The sequence below is a fragment of the Rhinoderma darwinii genome (genome assembly GCF_050947455.1).
Source record: "Rhinoderma darwinii isolate aRhiDar2 chromosome 5 unlocalized genomic scaffold, aRhiDar2.hap1 SUPER_5_unloc_34, whole genome shotgun sequence".
Classification (NCBI taxonomy): Eukaryota; Metazoa; Chordata; class Amphibia; order Anura; family Rhinodermatidae; genus Rhinoderma; species Rhinoderma darwinii.
This window is the reverse complement of record NW_027461792.1, coordinates 736261-756847: the sequence shown is the minus strand read 5'-3', so window position 1 is coordinate 756847 and position 20587 is coordinate 736261. Positions and strand designations below refer to the sequence as shown.

The following is a 20587-nucleotide window of genomic DNA, read 5'->3' as shown; positions in this document are numbered from 1 at the left end:
TGGACTCCAGAATCGAAGGTTATGAGAGTCCTAGTGGGGTCTCTGGCGATGCGGAGGACTGCTGAGGCCACCTCGGGTAAGATTATAAAGACTGTCTCTCTCCCTTTTCCTCATGGCTGAGTTATGTGGTCTTTCCTTAAATGTAAGAAGCGTGCATTCTAAGACAAGAAGAGCTGCCCTGTTTGATTACCTCTCTATTCTTACCGCGTCAGTTTTTTTCCTACAGGAATGCTGCATCCCACATCGCATGGACTATAAAAAATATGAAAGAGATTGGAGACTCGGACCTTCGGTGTGGTCCGGGTCTAACGAATCTAAAGCCGCAGGTGTCGCCATTTTATTTAAAGGGAACGTTTTAATTGACAGTTTTTATGAAATTTTACCAGGCAGAATTTTAATGGTCAAAGCTTTTATAGACGGTATTAAATGGCAGTTTTTAAACTTTTATGGTTCTCCTGAGAGAAATGAAAGAGCTAGAATGCTAGAGATTTTACCCCTTTTTATTAATGATTCAGAACCACTTGTTTTAGCGGGTGATTTTAATTGTATTTTAAAGGGGGAACGCCGGTTCTCTAATTCAGTAAGCAGGAACTACGACAAGACCTCGTCAATTTTAAAAGATATTGTTACTGATTTTAAACTCACCGATGTTTTTAAAAAATGTAACAGGGATTTATGTGAAGAGGCCGGCGTTACCTGGAGCAACGTGACCTGCAGCTCCAGGATTGATTTTATCTTCTGCTCTTATCAAATACTGCCTTTTAAATGTGATATTAACCCAAACGTCTTTTCTGACCATAAGTTATTGTATTTTAAAGTGAAATGTGATAACCAAAGAAGAACTCCGAAAAAAGCCTGGAAATTAAACGTATCCCTTTTAGAAGATCCGCAAATTTTAGCTGATTTTATTACCTTTTACAAAGGCTGCAGACGGGTAAGACATCCCAATATGCCCATCGTCACCTGGTGGGAAAAAATGAAAGTTAAAATAAGAGATTTTTTTATTAAGATTGGGATGAGAAAAGCAAAAGAGAAATGCAAATTTTATGCAAATTTAAATACCCGTCTGCAGACCCAATATAAATTCAGAGAACAGGGTATGCTGGTGGACAAGGAGATCATTGAGATTAAAAAAGAGATCTCCCAGTGCCTGGAGCAGAGGGGAAAGGAAATAATCTTTCGCTGTAAGGTAAAACATCTTGAGGAGAACGAGACCTGCTCCAGGTACTTTTTTAAGAAAATCAATGATAAGCATACCCTGTTGGATAATATTGAAGGTGAAACAAATACCCAAAATATTTTAAAAAAGGTACATGGGTTTTATGCGGATCTTTTTAATGTTAAAAACATTGACAATGCTTTTATGAATGACTCATTGAAGGAGGTTGATGCTGTTTTAGATCCTGTCTCCCAAAACTTTTTATTACAGGAGATTTCAGAACAAGAAATTTTAGAAACTACCAAGAGTTTTAAAACAGGTAAAGTCCCTGGTCCTGATGGTATACCCATAGAGTTTTATGTTCTATTTTACGGTGTTTTAAAGGAAGATCTCCACTCTCTTTTTACACAAGTTTTTAGAACAAAAGCCCTCCCGGGGTCCTGGAAGAAAGGTGAGGTGTCCCTGCTGTACAAAAAGGGGGACAAAACCGACATTAAAAACTGGAGACCAATTACACTGCTAAATTGCGACTACAAGATAATGGCTAAAATTTGTGCAAATAGATTAAAAGCAGTCGTAAACAAAATAATTCACTCCAACCAGGTCTGTGGGATACCCGGGAGGAGCATATGGGATAACCTGAACCTTTTAAAAGATGTTATTAATGACACAAAGGAGAGGAAAGGCAAAATGGCAGTTTTAACAATCGACTTTGAGAAAGCCTTTGACAGAGTGTCACACTTTTATCTTTTTAAGGTTTTAGAGAAAATGGGTATACCGGAAGGTTTTATACAGTCTCTGAAGGCCTTTTATGACAACTGCACTAGCAAGATTTTAGTCAAAGGTTTTAAAACACAGGATGTCCTTTTAAATTCCGGAGTGAAGCAGGGGTGTCCCTTGTCCCCACTACTTTTTATTTGTGCAATTGAGCCTCTACTGTGCACCTTGAGGAAAAGCAAACAGATACGTGGAGTCCCCCTGCCGGGCGGGGGGGGACTAGAGGCAAAGGTAGTGGGGTACATGGATGATGTCGCGGTACTGTGTAGGGACACCCTATCACTACAAACAACTTTAAGACAGATCTATAAGTTTTGTTGCTCCTCCGGTTTTAAAGTCAATTTTAATAAAAGTAACATTTTAAACATTGGCAATATGATTTTACAGGACATTCCAGTCCCTGTGTCAGAGACTGTGCAGATTTTAGGGGTCTCCTTCAATGAGTTAAACAATGGTTTTAACAGTTGGGACTTGGTGGCACAAAAAGTTAATAAAAAGATTTGTATGTGGAATTTGAGAAAGCTGACTATGGAGGGAAAAGTTTTAATTATGAAAATGGTGATTTTACCGATTTTATTATATTTGAGTATGGTTTTCCCTCCCCCTGATATTTTATTAAAAAAAATAAATAAAGCTTGTTTTACATTTCTATGGAACTCCAAAATGGAAAAACTCAGGAGAGAGAAGGTGATGATGCCAAAACTAATGGGTGGTAAGGATTTCCCTGACATAAAGACCTTTCTTTTAATCAAATTTTTTACTGCATGTCTTAACGCTGTTTTTAAGGATCACTACTGGTCATATTTTATCCGTTTTAACACCGGTTATTTTATGAAGAGGAACGGATGGTTCTCCACGGTTTTAAGCTCCCCGTATGCTTTTAACCTCCCTGACCAGTACAAGATTTTAGAGAAAATTGTGAACCTTTTTAACTTGAAAGGCAAGAGAATTGAAGACGTGCAAAATAGTAAAAGTGTTTTAAAAAAGATAAAAGAAAATGTTTTAGTAGCCCCCATTAGTAATTTTAGTGAACAAAAGTGCAAACAAATATGGAGAATGGTAAATATTAATTATCTTTTTAATCCTCAGAAAGATCTGGCCTGGAGTTGTGCCCACGAGTGTCTTCCATGCCGGGCATTCCAGCATCGAAGGGGACTGACCAACTCGGCTGCGTGTCCAAGGGGAGGTTGCAGAGATGATGAGACAGTCTACCACCTTTTCTGGCAGTGCTACTACGCACAATTGGTGTGGTCAAGAATCCTCCCCTTGGCACAGAAGATTACAGGACTACAGAGATTTACTAGCGATGGCGTTTTTTATGGATGTCTGGAATGCCCAACACAGACCCGAAAAATGATGGCATGGAAGATCACTAACTGCGTCAAAGCAGCTCTGTGGGCGGCCAGAAACATTCTTTTATTCAAACATGACGTTTTAACTGTGGATGATGTTTTAGCCATTTGTTTAAGTGAGATGCACAAGTATTTTCTTTTAGATAAAAAACTCTCTCCTGTTTTATGTAGAAAATGGTTTTTTAGTGAATGGAGTTCCATAATTTGATGCCACCAAGTGCCCTTTTATAAGTTATGTGATTTTATCTGATAACTTGTATTTATTATTATACCATTGTTGTAAACCCTGTGTATTTATTGATTTATTGTAAAAATGTAAAAAATTTGTAAATCCTTTTTATGTCAAAAATTTTAAATAAACGGTTACCTCCTTTGTTGGGGTAGTCAACTCAAAAAAATCTGTTCTTATCAGTTTAATATCTGATACGTCCCCTATCTGGGGACCATATATTAAATGGATTTTTAGAACAGGGAGATGGAAATAGAGCTTGCTCTGTCCACTCCACGCATTGACCTGGTATTGCAGTATTTCCAGGACCGGTGCACCCTTCCCTTATGTGTTGACTAAAATCAGATTCCAAAAGTGCTATTTGTGTTTGCTATTGTTTTTGTCTTTCTGATGGGATCTCCCCTTTTAATCCCATTATTTCAACACCTGTTGGACAATGCATTTGTACAGTCATGTGTGATAATGAGCTCATTTATTAAATGCAATTAATTAATACATTGCCACCTCTTGTTGTGTGTGTGTGTGTGTGTGTCTTCTGTGTTTCTGTGTTTCCGGCATTTCACATTGGAACAGCTCATTCACCTTCCTTGTCTTCTCTCCGCCCTCCCTCCCTCCTAGGTAAGTTAAAGAGCTGCACCTGAGCCAGCCACTGATTGATGCAGCACCACAGTCAAATAGTGGAGTGGAGTGGAGTAGGGGAACAGCAAACAGCCATTAAAGCAGCCAGCCGCCTACCCGCCACAATGGACCTACCTGTGTACACTAGATGGATGTGATGGAATGTACTGTCGTCCCTACATTTCAAGAAGAAGTAAGAATTGCAGTTGCAACAAACCCTTGCTTGCCTACAAAGAGAGCAGCAATTTGGATTTGTTACTATGTTACCTAGAAGAATAACAAACTGTGCAAGGATGGAGGTTGTAGGAGCAAGGAGAAGTTGTCTGTAAAGTTGGTGGATGCTTATTTTCCATTTTGCAGTCCCTTGTCTCCCTCTTGTGGCCTCCTGGAGGCAAATAAATGTGCAAAAAAAAGACAGCCTGGCGGCCGGCTGTTGCAGTGTTGCCCTCTCAGGCAACACTGAGTGACTGACTGAGCCTCACCGTCTTATATAAAGTTCAGACGGAACTTTGCACGTGTCATAGTGGAGCCCTCAGGATTCCAGAGCCAGCTTTCTGACATCATAATGGGGCCTGCCTCAGAGATAGATAAAAGCCTGGGCCCAGGCAGTGTTGGTCAGTGCTGCTCAGCAGGCAGCACTGGACTGGACTGGATTACAGCTGATACAAGGTGTGAAGGAACAAGGGGTGGCTGTGGGCATGCACTTGCTGCCGCTGCCAGTGTTTATCTGCATGGCAGGAGGGCATTTGGGCGTTGCCAGGAAGGCGTTTTTATGTAGATTCCTCCTCTTTCAGCACTGCATTGTGGTGCAAGCAAAAGAAGCAAATCCTGTGTAGCTTCCTCTCCGGCCTTTATTCACCTCCCGCTTAGTAGCTGTAAATGTGTGTGAGCCTGCAGGGCCCCATGGAATTGCCTAGGAGTAGGCTGAATCGCTGCAAGGGGTGAACAGCAGTATGGGACAGGCTCGGTCAACGGCCGGCCCATTCGGGTTATCGCTTCTCGGCCTTCTGGCTGAGATCAAGTGTAGTTCTGATTACTTGTAGTCAGTGCTGCCTGGTCTTGGTTAGGAGGTGCTCAGGTACCCTCTCTCTCGGCCTCGGGGGATCGTCCAGGTTCGCCTGGACTTCACCCCCGTGCTGCTATTTGGGAGAGAGGCTTAGTCCTGAGCAACGAGTTGCGATCCACATATCCCCCGTGTAGGCTTCGGCCGAAAAGGGGAAAAGCTGCGTAGACGTTACGTCACCAACGGGTGGCGTAACTTTCCTTGAAAACCCCTCACCATGGACGAAAGTCCTGGTGAGATACCGGCGTATGCCCGGATAAAGAATACAATCCGTGTAATTGTATCAGAAGAGAAGGCGACGACCTGCGGCCTGAAGTTCTTGGTGGAGACCGTGCTTGTTGGCATTTTCAACATTCAGAAGCGGGAGATATTGGCGGTACAAGACTATCCTAGGAGAAGAACATACGACATAACTTTTGTACAGAATGGAGTGTTCCAAGATCTGCTGGCGGCATACATGGTAAAAAACGATCCGAGACTGGACGGTATTGAATTTTACGAACATGTGTTGGACATCACTAAGATGATTGTGATAAAAATGTACTGCCCGTTTGCTGATTTAAAAGATGTGATGTCCTTTTTATCCCCCTATTTCAAAAGTGTAAAATGTATTGGCAAAATAATGAACGAAGTTGGAGTTTGGACGTCAAAGTGGAGATTTTTAGTAACTTGTTATAGAGATGCCAATACAGCAGGGGGGATAATGTTGCCGCCAGCACGCTTTAAATTAGGTGATATGGCAGGAGATCTTTTTTACACAGGAATGCCTCCATTCTGTAGAAAATGTCAAAAGTACGGTCACACCAAAGAGTTCTGCGAAAGCACCTGTAGGAACTGTGGCAGCTCTGAGCACGAGGCCAAAACTTGCCCTCTGGGGAAAAGGTGTCGTTTTTGCAGCCGAGTTGGTCATCTATATGCTACTTGTCCCCACAGATCGGAACAACCCGAGGTCCGGCCGAGGCGTCCAGAGCAGCCAGCAGGCCAGATCGCCCCCGCACAAGGAGAGGAACCAAGAGGTGAAGAGGCTGATGACATGGACACCTCCAGCAGACCCCCCCAAACAGGTGACCCAAAGGAGCAAAGGCGGTTTAAGAGAAGAGCCAGTGATCAGCGGACGAAAAAGCCCCCTCAGGAAACGGAGGAGATGGGTAGTTCGGATGAAGCTGATCCGCCTGGGCCGCAGGAGGTGCTGGGTCAGCCTGTACCTGAGGCAGAGGACCCGGGCGGAGCGGCAGCAAGGTCTAAGAGGCGTAGGGCGTACTCGGAGGTGGCAGCGGGGGTGCCGATGGGAGTACCTGCTAGAGCGAAAGCAGGGAAACCAGTTGACGCGCCCCCGGAAGCACCAGCTGAAGGTCTCCCCCCTTCTCGCCAGTTGGGGGAGACAAGCATAGCCACCTCTGAGGTGACAGAAGTCCCTGAAACGGCCGCGAGTGCGTTTCCTGCCCCTATCGTAGGGGAGGAGGCTGCCATACGAGATGCTCCAGAAACCTTGCCCGTGGAGTCCATATGGGACCCATTTTCGATCAGTGCCTCAGGTATGGCGGGGGGTCAGCTGTCTGACATGAGTTCCTCTCCAATCTCCTCAAGTTATACAGTCGGTTTGAAGTCGGAGGGCGATGAGAGTTCGAGTGAGGTCTCTGGTAACGCCGAGGACTGCTGAGGCCACCTCGGGTAAGATTACATAAGACTGTCTCTTTTCCCTTTTCCTCATGGCAGAGTTAGGTGGCATTTCCTTAAATGTTAGGAGCGTGCATTCCAAGACGAGAAGAGCTGCCCTGTTTGATTATCTTTCTATTTTTTCCGCCACCGTTTTTTTCCTACAGGAATGCTGTATCCCACATCGCACGAACTACAACAAATATAAGGAAGACTGGAGACTCGGACCTTCAGTGTGGTCCGGGTCTAACGATTCCAGAGCCGCAGGTGTCGCCATTTTATTTAAAGGGAACGTTTTAATTGACAGTTTTAATGAAATTTTACCAGGTAGAATTTTATTGGTCAAAGCTTTTATAGACGGTATTAGATGGCAGTTTTTAAATTTTTATGGGTCCTCGGACAAGAATGAAAGAGCTAGAATGCTAGAGATTTTACCCCTTTTTTTAAACGATTCAGAGCCACTTGTTTTAGCGGGTGATTTTAATTGTATTTTAAAGGGGGAACGCCGGTTCTCTAACTCAGTAAGCAGGAATTATGACAAAACCTCCTCATTATTAAAAGATATAGTTACTGATTTTAAACTTACTGATGTTTTTAAGAAATGTAACAGAAATTTATCTGCAGAGGCCGGCGTCACCTGGAGCAATGTGAACTGTAGCTCCAGGATCGATTTTATATTCTGCTCTTATCAAGTACTGCCTTTTAAATGTGATCTTAATCCCAATGTTTTATCTGATCATAAATTATTGTATTTTAAAGTTAAAAATGATATTGGGAAAAATACTGTCAAAAAAGCCTGGAAAATGAACGTTTCCCTTTTAGATGATCCGCAAATTTTATCTGATTTTATTACCTTTTATAAGGGCTGCAGACGGGTAAGACATCCAAATATGTCCATAGTCTCATGGTGGGAGAAAATAAAAATAAAAATAAGAGACTTTTTCATAAAAATCGGAAGGAGAAAAGCAAAAGAAAAACAGGATTTTTTTGCTAATTTGAATACCCGGCTGCAGACCCAATACAAGTTCAGAGAACAGGGTATGCAGGTGGAGGAGGAGATTATGGAGATTAGGAAGGAGATCTCCCAGTGCCTGGAGCAGAGAGGTAAGGAAATTGTCTTTCGCTCAAAAATGAAACACCTCGAGGAAAATGAGACCTGCTCCAGGTACTTTTTTAAGAAAATTAACGATAAGCATACCCTGTTAGACAATGTTGATGGAGATACAAACACTGACAATATTTTAAAAAAGGTACACAGATTTTATGCGGATCTTTTTAATATAAAGCTTGTTAATGTTGATTTGATGAACGACTCATTGAAGGAGGTTGACGCTGTTTTAAATCCTGTCTCCAAAGATTTTTTATTACAGGATATTACGGAACAGGAGATTTTAGATACCATCAAGAGTTTTAAAACAGGTAAAGTCCCTGGCCCTGATGGTATACCCATAGAGTTTTATGTCACATTTTATGGAGTTTTAAAAGAGGATCTCTATTCCCTTTTTACTCAAGTTTTTAGAACAAAAGCCCTCCCAGGGTCCTGGAAGAAAGGTGAGGTGTCCCTGCTTTATAAAAAGGGGGACAAAACAGATATTAAAAACTGGAGGCCTATCACCTTACTAAACGCAGACTATAAAATAATGGCCAAGATTTGCGCGAATAGACTAAAGGCTGTTATAGAGAAAATCGTCCACTCCAACCAAGTCTGTGGGATACCTGGGAGGAGCATATGGGACAATTTAAACCTTTTAAAAGATGCTATTGGTGATACGAAGGAGAGAAAAGGCAGATTGGCGGTTTTATCCATAGATTTCGAGAAAGCCTTTGATAGAGTATCACATTTTTATCTTTTTAAAGTTTTAGAAAAGATGGGTATACCAGAAGGTTTTTTACAGTCTCTGAAGGCCTTTTATGAAAATTGTACGAGCAAGATTTTAGTAAAGGGTTTTAAGACACAGGATGTCCTTTTAAACTCCGGAGTGAAGCAGGGGTGTCCCTTGTCCCCACTACTTTTTATATGTGCGATCGAGCCTCTACTCTGCAGATTGAGGAATGACAGGCAGATATGTGGAGTCCCCCTGCCGGGCGGGGGGGGACTAGAGGCAAAAGTGGTGGGGTACATGGATGATGTCGCGGTCCTGTGCAGGGACGCCCCGTCACTGCAAAAAGCATTACAACAGATATACCAATTTTGCTGCTCCTCCGGTTTTAAAGTCAATTTTAATAAAAGTAATATTTTAAATATTGGCAATATGATTTTACAGGACATTCCAGTCCCTGTGTCGGAGTCTGTACAGATTTTAGGGGTCTCCTTCAATGAGTCAAACAATGGTTTTATCAGTTGGGACTTGGTGGCACAAAAAGTTAATAAGAAAATTTGTTTATGGAATCTTAGAAAACTGACAATGGAGGGAAAAATTTTAATCACAAAAATGGTGATTTTACCAATTTTATTATATCTAAGTATGGTTTTCCCTCCCCCTGATATTTTATTAAAAAAGATTACCAAGGCATGTTTTACATTTTTATGGAATTCTAGGATGGAGAAGCTCAGGAGAGAAAAAGTGATGTTACCAAAGCTAATGGGTGGTAAAGATTTTCCAAATATAAAAGCATTTCTTTTAATCCATTTTTTTACACTGTGTCTTAATACTGTTTTTAAGGAACACTACTGGTCTTATTTTATCCGTTTTAACACTGGCTATTTTATGAGGAGGTACGGATGGTTCTCTACGGTTTTAAGCTCGCCATATGCTTTTAACCTGCCAGACCAGTATAAGATTTTAGAAAAAATAGTGAACCTTTTTAACCTAAAAGACAAAAGAATAGAAGATGTAAAAAATAGTAAATATGTTTTAAAGGAAATAAAAGAAAATGTTTTAATAGCCCCCATTAGCAATTTTAATGAAAACAAATGCAAAATTATCTGGAGCATGGTTAATGCTAAATTCATTTTTAATTCACAGAAGGATCTGGCCTGGAGCTGCGCCCACGAGTGTCTTCCATGCCGGGCATTCCAGCATCGAAGGGGACTGACCAACTCGGCTGCGTGTCCAAGGGGAGGATGCCGCGATGACGAGACAGTCTTACATCTCTTTTGGCAATGTTATTTTTCACAACTAATATGGACAAAAATCCTCCCCTTGATGAAGAAGATAACCGGAATAAAAAGAATTACAAGTGAAGGCGTATTTTACGGATGTCTGGAGTGCCCAACAAGGACTCAGAAAATTATGGCATGGAAGATTACTAACTGCGTTAAAGCAGCTCTGTGGGCGGCCAGGAATATTCTTTTATTCAAACATGAAATTTTATCTGTGAATGATATTTTAGGAATTTGTTTTTATGAAATGCACAAATATTATCTTTTAGACAAAAAATTCTCTCCTGTTTTAAGTAGAAAATGGTTTTTTAGCGAATGGAATTCTATAATATGATGCCACCAAGTGCCCTTTTATAAATTGTATGATTTTAATCTGACAATTTGTATTTATTTTTTAACCATTGTTGTAAAATGTGAATCCCTGTAAAAATGTTGGAAAATGTTAATTTATTGTAAAACCTGAAAAATTTTAAATAAACGGTTACCCCCAAAGTTGGGGTAGTCAACTTAAAAAATCTGTTCTTATCAGTTTAATATCTGATACGTCCCCTATCTGGGGACCATATATTAAATGGATTTTTAGAACAGGGAGATGGAAATAGAGCTTGCTCTGTCCACTCCACGCATTGACCTGGTATTGCAGTATTTCCAGGACCGGTGCACCCTTCCCTTATGTGTTGACTAAAATCAGATTCCAAAAGTGCTATTTGTGTTTGCTATTGTTTTTGTCTTTCTGATGGGATCTCCCCTTTTAATCCCATTATTTCAACACCTGTTGGACAATGCATTTGTACAGTCATGTGTGATAATGAGCTCATTTATTAAATGCAATTAATTAATACATTGCCACCTCTTGTTGTGTGTGTGTGTGTGTGTCTTCTGTGTTTCTGTGTTTCCGGCATTTCACATTGGAACAGCTCATTCACCTTCCTTGTCTTCTCTCCGCCCTCCCTCCCTCCTAGGTAAGTTAAAGAGCTGCACCTGAGCCAGCCACTGATTGATGCAGCACCACAGTCAAATAGTGGAGTGGAGTGGAGTAGGGGAACAGCAAACAGCCATTAAAGCAGCCAGCCGCCTACCCGCCACAATGGACCTACCTGTGTACACTAGATGGATGTGATGGAATGTACTGTCGTCCCTACATTTCAAGAAGAAGTAAGAATTGCAGTTGCAACAAACCCTTGCTTGCCTACAAAGAGAGCAGCAATTTGGATTTGTTACTATGTTACCTAGAAGAATAACAAACTGTGCAAGGATGGAGGTTGTAGGAGCAAGGAGAAGTTGTCTGTAAAGTTGGTGGATGCTTATTTTCCATTTTGCAGTCCCTTGTCTCCCTCTTGTGGCCTCCTGGAGGCAAATAAATGTGCAAAAAAAAGACAGCCTGGCGGCCGGCTGTTGCAGTGTTGCCCTCTCAGGCAACACTGAGTGACTGACTGAGCCTCACCGTCTTATATAAAGTTCAGACGGAACTTTGCACGTGTCATAGTGGAGCCCTCAGGATTCCAGAGCCAGCTTTCTGACATCATAATGGGGCCTGCCTCAGAGATAGATAAAAGCCTGGGCCCAGGCAGTGTTGGTCAGTGCTGCTCAGCAGGCAGCACTGGACTGGACTGGATTACAGCTGATACAAGGTGTGAAGGAACAAGGGGTGGCTGTGGGCATGCACTTGCTGCCGCTGCCAGTGTTTATCTGCATGGCAGGAGGGCATTTGGGCGTTGCCAGGAAGGCGTTTTTATGTAGATTCCTCCTCTTTCAGCACTGCATTGTGGTGCAAGCAAAAGAAGCAAATCCTGTGTAGCTTCCTCTCCGGCCTTTATTCACCTCCCGCTTAGTAGCTGTAAATGTGTGTGAGCCTGCAGGGCCCCATGGAATTGCCTAGGAGTAGGCTGAATCGCTGCAAGGGGTGAACAGCAGTATGGGACAGGCTCGGTCAACGGCCGGCCCATTCGGGTTATCGCTTCTCGGCCTTTTGGCTAAGACCAAGTGTATTTATACAGGAGGTTTTTGGTCAGAAGGTGCTCAGGTACCCTCTCTCTCGGCCTCGGGGGATCGTCCAGGTTCGCCTGGACTTCACCCCCGTGCTGCTATTTGGGAGAGAGGCTTAGTCCTGAGCAACGAGTTGCGATCCCCCCCCCAGCCCTTTGGTACGTCTCAGGACCCCATAGGGCGCAGCTTTTTGCTGTGCGGTTCGGCCTGGCCACGGAAATGGCAGGCGAGCCAGATGCGGTGCCGGTGTATGCCCGGCTAAAGAACTCTGCACGATTTATCGTGGCAGAGGGTGGAGGCGGTCCACGTGGCGTAAAGTTCTTGGTCCACAAGATCTTGGAAGAACTACTGGCGGTCCACAAGAATGAGATTCTGGCTATCCAGGACTACCCGAAACGAGGAATTTTCGATGTCACCTTTATGGGAGAAGGAATCCTCCGTGATGCCATGGACCGAGCTGAGAGGAGAAAAGGTGAACTCGTGGTAGCGGGAGTCCAGGTAGTAGAACATGCCTTCGAAATTACGAAACTCGTGGTGATTAAAATGTACTCCCCATATGTGAAGGATATGGAAGTGGCAGCATTCTTAGCTGCCTACTTCAAGAATGTCAAACTGTTGGGGAGAGTTATGAACGAGTGTGGAGTGTGGACCGTCAAGTGGAAGTTCTTAGTAACATTGATAAAGGACCCCTCCACCCAAGAAACGAGATTACCACCGGCTCGTTTTAAAATTGGAAATGTGAATGGCGACCTCTATTTTTCAGGGATGCCAAACTTCTGCAGGGCCTGCGGTACCTATGGACATACCAGTTTTAACTGCGATGTCACCTGTAGAAACTGTGGAAGCAAAGAGCACAATATGAGAGAGTGCACACAAGAGAAAAAATGTAATTTTTGCCAAAAAACTGGTCATCTGTACTATTCTTGTCCCCATAGGTACCGAGGCGAAGAAAATGAGCAACCCGAGGCGCCCCCACGTGCTCCACCAGCAGACCAGTCCCACCCCCTGGGAGAGGAGCATGCCGGGGCAGCGAAGGAGCAGCGAGGCACCTGGGCTTCAGTGGTGCGAAGTAATGGAGCCAAAGCGGGTGCCTCGCGGCCAGCAACCTCTGAGGAAAGGATGGAGCCCAATGCCAAAGAAAAAAGGCAATCTAAGAGGAAGGCGGAAAAGGAGCAGGCCACCGATGATACTGGGGCATCCCAGAGGGCTGGTTGTCCAGTGGGTGCCGGGCCTGCTCCTGTACCTGGGTCTCAGGAGTCTGACTCCGAGCAGGAGAACTGGGTAGCGGTGGGTCCCCGAAAAAAGGGAAAACAGGAGCGTGCTGGTAGGAGGGAATCAGGGGAGGAGCAGATGGACACAACCGTGAAAAAAAGTGAGGCTCCTCCTAGGACCACCTCCTCGCCTGACCTGGTGAGGAGGGTGGGCACTGTTCCCTCCCAGATACCGGACACCCCGCCATGTGCGCAACCTCCCCCTCTAAGACGGCGTCATCAGAGCCTGGGGGGAGAGGCGGGGCCCTTGGGGGACCCACCCGAAATGGACCTACGTGGTCACCCAGTTGAGACCCAGGTGACGCTAGGCGAGATTGGGCTCCCCTTGTATGAGATAAGAGTTGCTGGCACGGCCCTCAGTGAAGGTAGTTCCTCTCCCTTTTCGTCCCTCTTTGCAGGCGATTCGGACGAGGGTGGGGATATGAGCGCAAACGAGAGTTCTGGTAATGCTGGTGGAGGAAATGTCTGATTTTAAGTTCCACGAATATTTATTATTTTAAAATCAAGACGCTATTTTAATCTCCACAATGTCAGAAGTAAAGGGAATCTCCCTCAACGTGAGGGGCGCCAAGTCCAAAGTTAGAAGGGTTGCTCTCTTCAGCTTTTTAGCTGGCCTGGCAGCCTCTGTTTTTTTCCTGCAGGAGTGCGGCATTCCCCATATGATGAAGTACCATAAATACCAAGAGGATTGGAAGTATGGTCCATCAGTCTGGTCTGGATCTAACGAGTCCAGATCAGCAGGGGTCGCCATTCTTTTTAAGGGAAACGTTTTAATCGATTTTATCCAAGAGATTCTTCCAGGACGTATTTTATTGGTTAAGGCTTTTATTGACGGTGTGAAATGGCAGTTTTTAAATTTTTACGGCTCACCAGATAAAAATGAAAGAGCAGAAATGTTAGCGATTTTACCTCTTTTTATTAACACGACTGAGCCTTTTATCCTCGCAGGTGATTTTAATTGTATCCTGAGGGGGGAACGCCGGCTTACCAGCGCTACAAGCAGAAACTATGACAAGACCTCTGGACTGCTCAAAGATATGGTGGGTGATTTTAAATTAAAAGACGTTTATAAAGAGTGTAACAGGAGCAGTCCAGAGGAAGCCGGCGTTACCTGGAGCAACGCCACCTGTAGCTCCAGGATAGATTTTATATTTTGTAATGAGAATCTACTGCCTTTTAAATGTGAAGTTTTAACCAATGTTTTTTCTGATCACAAGCTTTTATCATTTTATGTAAAGCGTGATTTTAATAACATTATTAGTAAAAAGTCCTGGAAGTTAAATGTTTCCCTTTTAGATGATCCACAGGTTTTTACAGATTTTATTGAATTTTACAAAGAGAGTAGGCGGGTGAGAGACACACGGGCTCCCATCACCGCATGGTGGGAGAAAATGAAAAGGAAAATAAAAGAATTTTTTATTAAAAAAAGCGTGGCGAAAGCTAGAGAGAAGCAAGCTTTTTTTAAAATTCTCAACACCCGCCTACAGACCCTGTACAAGATGAGAGAGCATGAGATAGAGGTACAAGACGACATCACCAACTTAAAAAAAGAGATAGCTCAGTGCCTGGAGCAGAAAGGTAAAGAAATTATATTTCGTTCTAAAGTACAGCACGTGGAAGAGAACGAGACCTGCTCCAGGTACTTTTTTAAGAAAATGAACAATAAAAAAGCTATTCTTAAAAATATTGATGGGGTGTCGGATGTACAGGGTCTTTTAAGTAAAGTTCATGAGTTTTATACTGACCTTTTTAATGTGAAAACTGTGGATCGTGATTTTATGCGTGACTCGCTGAAGGAGATTACCACTGTTTTAGACCCTGTCTCCCAGAATTTTTTATTGCAGGAACTGTCGGAGCAGGAGATTTTAGAGACAGTGAAGAGTTTTAAAGCAGGTAAAGTTCCTGGCCCGGACGGTATACCCAGCGAGTTTTATGTCAAATTTTATGATATTTTAAAAGATGATCTCTTAAACCTTTTTACCGAAGTCTTTCATTCCAAGATGCTGCCTAAGTCCTGGCGGAAGGGTGAGGTCTCCTTGCTATACAAGAAAGGTGACATCGCAGTTTTAGAGAATTGGAGACCAATAACCCTTCTGAATAGTGACTACAAAATAATGGCAAAACTATGCGCAAACCGTTTAAAAGCCATAGTACCCCACATCATACACTCTAACCAGGTGTGTGGGGTGCCAGGCCGCAGCATCTGGGATAATATTAATTTAATAAAAGATGCGATTGAAGACACAAAATCTAGAAACGGAAAATTAGCCATTTTATCCATAGATTTTCAAAAAGCTTTCGACCGAGTATCGCACTTTTATCTTTTTAAGGTTTTAGAGCGGATGGGTATACCTGAAGGTTTTTTATTATCTATTAAAGCCTTTTATAGAGATTGCACAAGCAAAATTTTAGTAAATGGTTTTAAGACACAGGACGTTCTTTTAAACTCTGGGGTGAAGCAGGGGTGTCCCTTGTCCCCACTGCTTTTCATATGTGCACTAGAGCCTCTGCTATGCGCAATACGCCGGGACAAACAGATACGTGGAGTCCCCCTGCCAGGGGGAGGCGGCATAGAGGCTAAAGCAGTGGGGTACATGGATGATGTGGCGATACTTTGTAGGGACACCCTCTCGCTTCAGAAAGCCCTAAAACAAATTGAGTTTTATTGCTGTGCTTCCGGTTTTAGAATAAACTTCAGCAAAAGTAATGTTTTAAGCATAGGAAGCATGGTTTTTAGAGACGTACCCGTTCCTGTGTCAGATACTATTAAAGTTTTAGGTATCTCCTTCAGTGAGCACGACAATGGTTTTATAAGTTGGGACATGGTGGCGCAGAAGGTAAACAATAAAATTTGTATGTGGAATATGAGGAAACTCACTATGGAGGGAAAAATTTTAATCATAAAAATGGTCATTTTACCCCTTCTTTTATACACAAGCATGGTGTTCCCTCCCCCAACAGTTTTATTACGAAAAATAACAAAAGCATGTTTTACCTTCTTTTGGAGTTCCAGGATGGAGAAATTGAAACGAGAAACGGTAATAAAGTCCAAACCAAAGGGTGGCAAAGATTTTCCTGATTTTAATAGGTTTCTTTTAATTAAGTTCTTTAGTTTCTGTTTTAATTCCCTTTTTAAAGAGCACTATTGGTCTTACTTTTTACGTTTTAATACTGGGTTTTTTATGCGGAGGTTTGGTTGGTTCAACATAATTTTATCCTCACCATACGCTTTTAAATTACCAGCGAATTACGTAATTTTAGAAAAAATAGTGGCTCTCTTCAATTTAAAAGGGAAGACCGTGAACGAACTTAAAAACAGCAAGAAAATAATTAAAGACCTGAGAGAGAGCGAGACGGTCAGCAATGTAGAGAATTTTAATACGCAACGATGTGCTTTTATTTTCAAAATGGTTAATGTGTTTTATCTTTTTAATGCACAGATGGACCTGGCCTGGAGCTGCGTTCATCAATGTCTTCCATGCCGGGCATTCCAGTACAGAAGAGGATTCGCGAGGTCTGCCGTCTGCCCGAGGGAAGGCTGCCAGGCCGAGGAAACTATAAGACATATTTTTTGGACATGTGACTTTGCAAAACAATTTTGGAAAAAAATATTCCCTCTTTTGGTGAAGATGGCAGACCTAAAGGACTTAAACTATGAAGATATTTTATATGGACTTTTTGGATGCCCAACCGCGAGTCAGAAGATAATTGCATGGAAGACGATGAATTGCGCCAAAGAAGCTCTATGGAAGGCCAGGAACATCCTCCTTTTTAAGCACGACGTTTTATCGGTTGATGATGTTTTAGGTCTTTGTTTTAGTGAGATGTATATTTATTTTTTACTAGACAAAAAAAGGAATGCCACCCTTCTAAATAAATGGTTTGTGACTGACTGGAACTCCAAATAAATAAAGATTTGCCCCATGTCCCTCCACAAAAATTTTATGAAAATTTGATTTTACTATTGTTACAATGTAAAAATTCTTTGTATTTATCTATGTAACTGAAATGTGTTTTATTGTAAAATTGAAATTTTTATAAATAAATCATTGACACCCCCGCGAGGGGGTAGCCAACTGAAAAAAAAAAATCTGTTCTTATCAGTTTAATATCTGATACGTCCCCTATCTGGGGACCATATATTAAATGGATTTTTAGAACAGGGAGATGGAAATAGAGCTTGCTCTGTCCACTCCACGCATTGACCTGGTATTGCAGTATTTCCAGGACCGGTGCACCCTTCCCTTATGTGTTGACTAAAATCAGATTCCAAAAGTGCTATTTGTGTTTGCTATTGTTTTTGTCTTTCTGATGGGATCTCCCCTTTTAATCCCATTATTTCAACACCTGTTGGACAATGCATTTGTACAGTCATGTGTGATAATGAGCTCATTTATTAAATGCAATTAATTAATACATTGCCACCTCTTGTTGTGTGTGTGTGTGTGTGTCTTCTGTGTTTCTGTGTTTCCGGCATTTCACATTGGAACAGCTCATTCACCTTCCTTGTCTTCTCTCCGCCCTCCCTCCCTCCTAGGTAAGTTAAAGAGCTGCACCTGAGCCAGCCACTGATTGATGCAGCACCACAGTCAAATAGTGGAGTGGAGTGGAGTAGGGGAACAGCAAACAGCCATTAAAGCAGCCAGCCGCCTACCCGCCACAATGGACCTACCTGTGTACACTAGATGGATGTGATGGAATGTACTGTCGTCCCTACATTTCAAGAAGAAGTAAGAATTGCAGTTGCAACAAACCCTTGCTTGCCTACAAAGAGAGCAGCAATTTGGATTTGTTACTATGTTACCTAGAAGAATAACAAACTGTGCAAGGATGGAGGTTGTAGGAGCAAGGAGAAGTTGTCTGTAAAGTTGGTGGATGCTTATTTTCCATTTTGCAGTCCCTTGTCTCCCTCTTGTGGCCTCCTGGAGGCAAATAAATGTGCAAAAAAAAGACAGCCTGGCGGCCGGCTGTTGCAGTGTTGCCCTCTCAGGCAACACTGAGTGACTGACTGAGCCTCACCGTCTTATATAAAGTTCAGACGGAACTTTGCACGTGTCATAGTGGAGCCCTCAGGATTCCAGAGCCAGCTTTCTGACATCATAATGGGGCCTGCCTCAGAGATAGATAAAAGCCTGGGCCCAGGCAGTGTTGGTCAGTGCTGCTCAGCAGGCAGCACTGGACTGGACTGGATTACAGCTGATACAAGGTGTGAAGGAACAAGGGGTGGCTGTGGGCATGCACTTGCTGCCGCTGCCAGTGTTTATCTGCATGGCAGGAGGGCATTTGGGCGTTGCCAGGAAGGCGTTTTTATGTAGATTCCTCCTCTTTCAGCACTGCATTGTGGTGCAAGCAAAAGAAGCAAATCCTGTGTAGCTTCCTCTCCGGCCTTTATTCACCTCCCGCTTAGTAGCTGTAAATGTGTGTGAGCCTGCAGGGCCCCATGGAATTGCCTAGGAGTAGGCTGAATCGCTGCAAGGGGTGAACAGCAGTATGGGACAGGCTCGGTCAACGGCCGGCCCATTCGGGTTATCGCTTCTCGGCCTTTTGGCTAAGACCAAGTGTATTTATACAGGAGGTTTTTAGTCAGAAGGTGCTCAGGTACCCTCTCTCTCGGCCTCGGGGGATCGTCCAGGTTCGCCTGGACTTCACCCCCGTGCTGCTATTTGGGAGAGAGGCTTAGTCCTGAGCAACGAGTTGCGATCCCCCCCCCAGCCCTTTGGTACGTCTCAGGACCCCATAGGGCGCAGCATTTTGCTGTGCGGTTCGGCCTGGCCACGGAAATGGCAGGCGAGCCAGATGCGGTGCCGGTGTATGCCCGGCTAAAGAACTCTGCCCGATTTATCGTGGCAGAGGGTGGAGGCGGTCCACGTGGCGTGAAATTTTTGGTCAACACGATCTTGGAAGAACTACTGGCGGTCCACAAAAACGAGATTTTGGCTATCCAGGACTACCCGAAACGAGGAATATTTGATGTAACCTTTATGGGAGAAGGAATCCTCCGTGATGCCATGGACCGAGCTGAGAGGAGAAAAGGTGAACTCGTGGTAGCGGGAGTCCAGGTAATAGAACATGCCTTTGAAATTACCAAACTCGTTGTGATTAAAATGTACTCCCCATATGTGAAGGATATGGAAGTGGCAGCATTTCTAGCTGCCTACTTCAGGAACGTCAAACTATTGGGGAGAGTTATGAACGAGTGTGGAGTGTGGACCGTCAAGTGGAAGTTTTTAGTGACTTTGATAAAGGACCCCTCCACCCAAGAAACGAGATTACCACCGGCTCGTTTTAAAATTGGAAATGTGAATGGCGACCTCTATTTTTCAGGGATGCCAAACTTCTGCAGGGCCTGCGGTACCTATGGACATACCAGTTTTAACTGCGATGTCACCTGTAGAAACTGTGGAAGCAAAGAGCACAATATAAGAGAATGCTCACAAGAGAAAAAATGTAATTTTTGCCAAAAAACTGGTCATCTGTACTATTCTTGTCCCCATAGGTACCGAGGCGAAGAATATGAGCAACCCGAGGCGCCCCCACGTGCTCCACCAGCGGACCAGTCCCACCCCCGGGGAGAGGAGCATGCCGGGGCCGCGAAGGAGCAGCGAGGCACCTGGGCTTCAGTGGTGCGGAATAATGGAGCCAAAGCGGGTGCCTCGCAGCCAGCAACCTCTGAGGAAAGGATGGAGCCCAGCGCCAAAGATAAAAGGCAAGCTAAGAGGAAGGCGGAAAAGGAGCAGGCCACCAATGATACTGTGGCATCCCAGAGGGCTGGTTGTCCAGTGGGTGCCGGGCCTGCTCCTGTACCTGGGTCTCAGGAGTCTGACTCCGAGCAGGAGAACTGGGTAGCGGTGGGTCCCCGAAAAAAGGGAAAACAGGAGCGTGCTGGCAGGAGGGAATCAGGGGAGGAGCAGATGGACACATCCGTGAAGAAAAGTGGGGCTCCTCCTAGGACCACCTCCTCGCCTGACCTGGTGAGGAGGGTGGGCACTGTTCCCTCCCAGATACCGGACACCCCGCCGTGTGCGCAACCTCCCCCTCTAAGACGGCGTCAACAGAGCCTGGGGGGAGAGGCGGGGCCCTTGGGGGACCCACCCGAAATGGACCTACGTGGTCACCCAGTTGAGACCCAGGTGACGCTAAGCGAGAGTGGGCTCCCCTTGTACGAGATAAGAGTTGCTGGCACGGCTCTCAGTGAAGGTAGTTCCTCTCCCTTTTCGTCCCTCTTTGCAGGCGATTCGGACGAGGGTGGGGATATGAGCGCAAACGAGAATTCTGGTAATGCTGGTGGAGGAAATGTCTGATTTTAAGTTCCACGAATATTTATTATTTTAAAATCAAGACGTTATTTTAATCTCCACAATGTCTGAAGTAAA

General features: G+C 43.9%; 3 non-coding genes across 3 annotated transcripts; all 3 read left to right on the top strand.

Annotated features, from left to right (window-relative positions):
- Positions 1-3651: 3651 nt before the first annotated feature.
- LOC142690564 (U2 spliceosomal RNA) lies at positions 3652-3839 on the top strand. The gene has a single exon (XR_012859319.1). It is a non-coding gene; the product is annotated as a U2 spliceosomal RNA (small nuclear RNA).
- A 6599-nt stretch (positions 3840-10438) lies between these two features.
- LOC142690563 (U2 spliceosomal RNA) lies at positions 10439-10625 on the top strand. The gene has a single exon (XR_012859318.1). It is a non-coding gene; the product is annotated as a U2 spliceosomal RNA (small nuclear RNA).
- A 6632-nt stretch (positions 10626-17257) lies between these two features.
- LOC142690634 (U2 spliceosomal RNA) lies at positions 17258-17457 on the top strand. The gene has a single exon (XR_012859362.1). It is a non-coding gene; the product is annotated as a U2 spliceosomal RNA (small nuclear RNA).
- Positions 17458-20587: the final 3130 nt, after the last annotated feature.